We start from the raw sequence: 5,761 nt of genomic DNA, 5'->3' as shown, positions 1-5,761 counted from the left end.
GCCCTACAGTGAAAATCTCTCAAAAAAAAAAAAGAAATGGAAAATTATTTGTCTCCAATAACACATATGATTAAGACACTATACAGTGTATTCTGGATGGAAAATTTTGTATGCTGTGATGATGCTCAATGAATGAATGTAAAATAAATTAATTACTTAAAAAAAAGAATACCATATGATCCAGTAATTCTACTCCTGTGTATCTACCCAAAGGACAGGAGAATCTCAGTTGGAAAAGTGCTTGCACATCTATGTTTATTGTGACATTATTCACAATTGCTAAGATATGGAACCAACTCAAGAACAGAATAAATTGAGAAAGTGTGGCACATATACTCCATGGAATACTATTCAGCCATATAAACAGCAAGACCCTGGCATCTGATAGAAAGTGAATGAATATGGATTTATTGCTGAGTGAAGCAAGTCAGGCTATGAAAAAGAGATATTGTATGTCTCCATTTAAGATATGCTGACTATCTGCACTCCATGGTGGAGACTGAAAGACTGGAGGACATAAATAGCATTGATATTAGAAAATGGTATGGAAGGGTGGCTGGGAGACAGGAAGAGTGTAGGACAGAAAAAATAGGGAGAAAAATAAAAAGGCAAGACATTTGTGGGACACAGAAATGGTTTATTACCTGTTGATAACATGTATAATATCAAGTAGACTGGTGTAAAGTGTATTTCATGTTGGGTAAATTCTCTTTACAAGCTAAGTGATATATAGTGATCGAAGAATCTGATGATAAGACATAGGCTTTGGTTTTTCCACTAAATCTCTTTTGTAACATGTTCAATAAAAAGCCTAACTCTTAAAAAAGGAGGTTTAGTTTAAAGGCATAATTTAAAAACAAAGAACAAACCAACCAACTTCTCTTTTACCTATTGAAAATGGAGAAAAAGTGAATCATGAAATGTCTAGATCTTTTTAATGACCTGCTTAAAAGAGTGTAGTGGGGGGTGGGGAGAAGACCACAACTGTTAACATAGGTACAAGGCTATAATGCACAAGGTCAAGGGTTCAACAAATTCTACAACCCTCTACAATATTACTAAGCACCACATTACTAAAAATACAAACGCATATAGGTATAAACTATATGCTATTAAAACCAAACCCGCTATATAGACATACATATGTCACTTTTATCTTTTGATGAAAATAACAGCATAATCAAAGATCTACAGTTGGCCTTATGCCTGGAGTTTCTAAACATTCACCAAATGGGCAACACTGAGCTTAATCAACAGGAACCCACGAGATCCTTCTCCTATCTAGATCAGTGCCTGGAGGCTCCCATCTACTCCCCCCACCCCATTCTGTGTGTTCCTGTAACTCCAGAAATACTTAATTGCAACCTCGTAATTATGTACACAGGTGAGTACAAATATTGAGCTCTAACTAGAAAAAGTGGCAGTCAAGACAATTAAGGTGACCATTAGGTTCCGTCAGCTTTGCGTAGCTATAGATGTTTTACTGTCGTTCTTTGGAAAAAAAAAAATCTATAATGAGCATGTGCATCTAAGAAAAACACCACATTTGTTATGTTTTTGCAGAATTCCCAAGTAACTTTAAATTTTATACATTGTTCCAGGCCAGAGTATTTCCTGGTTAGGATATGTTCATAGCTGATGCATCTCCAAAACATATCTCATGAAGGTGGCTAGATTCTGTAAGTCTTCCATCCCAATAGTGTTATACATAGGCCTGATGACCCCACTGACCTGTGTCCTTTCAAGGAGGCATACTGAGCTCAAGAGCTTTATCAAGAAATCTTTTTTCTTTTTTTTTATGATCTGTTATTTAATTAGGTTCTTGGCAAAAAATTTAGAACACCAATTTGTGAGGATAGACTCCATTTGTAAGGGCAAACATGGATCACAGGTAGTCCTGGAGTTGAGGAACAGCTTTGATTTTTGGTAAACTTTGCAAGTCAACTGCTTTTTGATCAGCCTTACACTGCTCTGAAATTGTGTATTTCTCCTTCTCTGTGTTGAAGATCTCACCTTCCTGGCTTCTGGGCTTCTGTGGTTTCTTTTTCTTGAAGTAAGCATCAGTAAGGTGCTTTGAGATTTTTACTTTGCTAATATCAATTTTTGTGGAGGTGGCAATGACAAATTTCTGGTGTGTTCTATGCAGTGGAACTTGATTGAGAACCAGCAATCCAGTTACAAGCAGCAAGCCACTGCTCAGCTGCTTCAGGAAAACCACCCTCTTGCCTCTGTGGGTCCAGTGGGTATGATCAGAATGGTCCCGGGAGTGGTGCTGGCTCACAGCTTTCTCACAGGCTGACTGAAGGGTTTTTTGCCATGGCTCAACAGCTTTCGAGGCACATCTTCAGTAAGATAATACCTAGGCATTTTGCACAGTTTAACCACCCAGGTACCACCATTCTTGTCTCCACCAACTGGTTTTGTAACAGTAACAAGAACCTTTTCTTTTCAATCCTAGATTTAGTGGCCGAGTATTTCCTCTTGTACATAACCTTCCTGGGCTCCATGGTAGGCCGGGAGTATCTGTAGATGCCCCGGACTAGGACGGGGTTTCGGCTGCAATGGGGCTTCCCCTTCTTGGGGTCATTGTTTTTAACCTTGCCACTGGCATCAGCCTTCTTGGCTTCAGATTTCTTCTCTTTAGTATCCTGCTTTGCAGTTTTTTCACCTGCCATCTTGTGTAGTGGGGAAGAGCAATAAATCTTTTTTCTAAATTGTCATCACTTTGGGTGTTGCCAAGGTGGAATGGAATGTTCATCTGGCTTCTATTCTGGTACCCCACTGGACATGTGTAGACTCCTTTAGCATTATCAATAATCTCATAAATCATTTAAAATCTAATGGAGCTGAGCTTCTCCATGGCTGCTGCTCCTGTTTTCATAATTCACTCCAGGACAATATCGATAATATGGATGCTCGAACACAGATGCGTGTTGTAGGAAGAGCTGTTTCTGGCACACCTTGTATTCCAGAACCAAGGGGCACTCTGAGGGCATATTTCAGTAGGTCATTGCGAATGATCATCATGGTGGCCTCAGCAGAGCCCATGTTCTTCTGGGCACCACCAAAAATCACACTAAACTTGAAAACATCCACAGTCTTTGGAAGGAAGTGCAAGGATACATCTCACACCAGTATTGCTCCCTTGACATCAGGTATAAAATCAAACTGCATGCCGTGCATGGTGTTGTTTTTGCAGTAATACACATAGAACAAATCCAGGTTGAGGAACCAGGTTCTTGGGTCTGGAAATTGCATGCTACTCCCAAATTCAGGGTGTATGACATTCATGGTCTCAAACTTCATGGCTCCTTCCACAGCCTTGGCTGACCAAGCTCCCATCACTACATAGTCTGCACAGCGTCCTGCTTTCAGGCCAGCAGGTTCAAGTGACCACACTGAACTGACCAAATCTGACTCCTTGCACAAACATCACCTTGTAGTTGTCTGGAATGGCAAATAATTCCTGTACAAGATTCCCTGTTTTGTTAATAAGCCTGGCAAAATCTGATGACCTGTGACTCATTTCAAGAACACTATTGCTAACACCTTTGTAGTCTAATTATTATTTCTGTATCTCTAACAACACTGAGCATGGCAGCTTGGCAGGCCTAGCCCAGGTTGACCACCTGTCTTGGGGTGTCCACATGGACAAGCCTTGGGGGAGAGCATAATCATTCACATGGGGGAAACTGGTATTAGATCATGACTCTGCCTCCAAATTGTGTAGCCTTGAACACATCATGTCATTTCTCCAAGCCTCACTTTCCTCATAGGAAAAATGAGAGATAATAAGTGATGTGAGTATACTGAGAAAAAAGGTACCAATTAGGTACCAGTGCTGGTATCTAAGATACCAACTGATTTCCTTATTTTTATTCCACAAACTTACTGACCTCAAAATACATATCTGTGAGTTATTGCTTGTAGAGAAACTTGTTTTTCTCCCCCAGAAAACTTACTGACCTCAAAATACATATCTGTGAGTTATTGCTGGTAAAGAAACTTATTTTTCTCCCCCAGATACCCATATTATTTTTAAGAGACAGGTTTTTTTCTGTAGGGCATGTACATTCACCTGAGAGACAGAAAGAGACAGAGAGACAGTAAGCAAGAAATCACTCCCCAGGGGGAATGGCAATGCTGCAATTACTTCTCCTCCATTCTCCTCTCAGGATCTTGGGCATGCACGCACATGTGCCTGGTGTGGGTTTTAAACCACCGGGTCTGGGACTCTAACAGTGGTTGACTACATGGGAGTCCAGAGATATCTGCTGGTCCCAATACCCATTTTTTTAAAAAAGATTTATTATTTATTTATTATTATTATTATTACTTACATGAGTTTCGCCAGAGAAAGACAGAGTAAGAGAGGGAGAGTTAGAAAACAAGCCTCCAGGTCTAGGACTTTAACCACGGTCAGCCATGTAGGAATTCCAACACTTTAACCACCTTGCCACCTGCTGGTCCCCTGATACCCATATTTTAAAAGAAAGAGAAAGAGAGAGGGAGAGAGATAAGAAAGAAAAAGAAAGAAGAAAGAAAGAGAGAGAGAAAAAAGAAAGAAAAAGAAAGAAAGAAAGAAAGAAAGAAAGAAAGAAAGAAAGAAAGAAAGAAAGAAAGAAAGAAAAAAAAAGAAAGAAAGAAAGAAGAAAAAGAGAAAGAAAGAAAGAAATAGAGAGAAATAGAGCCCTTGTTTGGTCTGTTACAAACGCTTCTCTCTCATCAGGTTAGAGCAGGAGTCTATCAGCAAAGGCCTTCTGACATCAGGAATGCTTCAGAGCATAAGCATAAAGACTGTTTCAAGGGCTGGAAACAGCTGTGGAGGTTGTAAAATGCACTTACTTCCCCTATGAGAAAGAGGGCAGTGACCAGCAGACCACTAGATATCCTCTCAGAGTAAGAGGACCCTCAGCCAGAAAGACCATCACTGTCAGGGGGGCCAGCTGGTGGCATAGAGGTTAAGGAGCTAAACTCCCACATGATCAACTGCAGTTCAAGGCCAGACCTGGTAGCTTGAAAATCACTCCAGGTGCATGTGCATGTGTGCCCAAAATCCTGAGCGGAGAATGAAGGAGAAGGGACTGTGGCATGGCCATCCCCCCAGGGAGTGATTTCTCTTCTCTCTCTCTCTCTCTCTGTCTATCTCTGTCTCTCTCCAGGCAGCACAAATATCCTATGGGAAAAGAAAAAGAAAAAGAAAAAGAAAAAAAAGAAAGAAAGAATGACCATTACTATCTGAGGTCCTGCAGTTGGAGTGGAGGAAAAGACAGTTGAATCTCACATAGCCAACTGTGAGATCTGATTCCTGGATCCAGAGGCTTGAATAGCGATGGTTATATAATCCTCATTAACAAAGAAGGGTGCATTCCAGAAGGGCATGTTAGAGAAGGACAAATGCAGATGGTAACAAGTCTTTAATAGTATAGCTAAGGAATTCCAAGGGCCACATGCAAGTATTCATAAATAAACCAGACACTCATTGGCCCGTGCAGCTTCCTCAAACTCTGCGTGAAGAGACTGCTCTGTTGACCTGTGGTTCTCCAGTGTAAAAAATGTTGACTGAACTTTGCAGTTCTGTGAATTTTTTTATAAAATGTACAAAAACTTTGTATATACACAGAGTATACTAAAATGAATGATTTGTTACAAAGAAAAGAGATGCCAACCAGGTATTTTAAGGTTCTGCTGCTGTTTAGAGAAATTGTGAAACAAGCAAAACAAACCTTTCCAGCCATTTTACTGCAGCAGTTTGTGAACT

General features: G+C 40.3%; 1 pseudogene; it reads right to left on the bottom strand.

Annotated features, from left to right (window-relative positions):
- Nucleotides 1-1,629: 1,629 nt before the first annotated feature.
- LOC102501797 (phosphoserine aminotransferase-like) overlaps nucleotides 1,630-5,761 on the bottom strand; it is an 18,889-nt pseudogene continuing 14,757 nt past the window's right edge.

This window comes from Tupaia chinensis, unplaced genomic scaffold (genome assembly GCF_000334495.1).
Source record: "Tupaia chinensis unplaced genomic scaffold, TupChi_1.0 Scaffold143271_1, whole genome shotgun sequence".
Lineage (NCBI taxonomy): Eukaryota > Metazoa > Chordata > Mammalia > Scandentia > Tupaiidae > Tupaia > Tupaia belangeri.
Note: the sequence above shows the minus strand (reverse complement) of the source record. Positions and strands in the feature narration are given on the sequence as shown.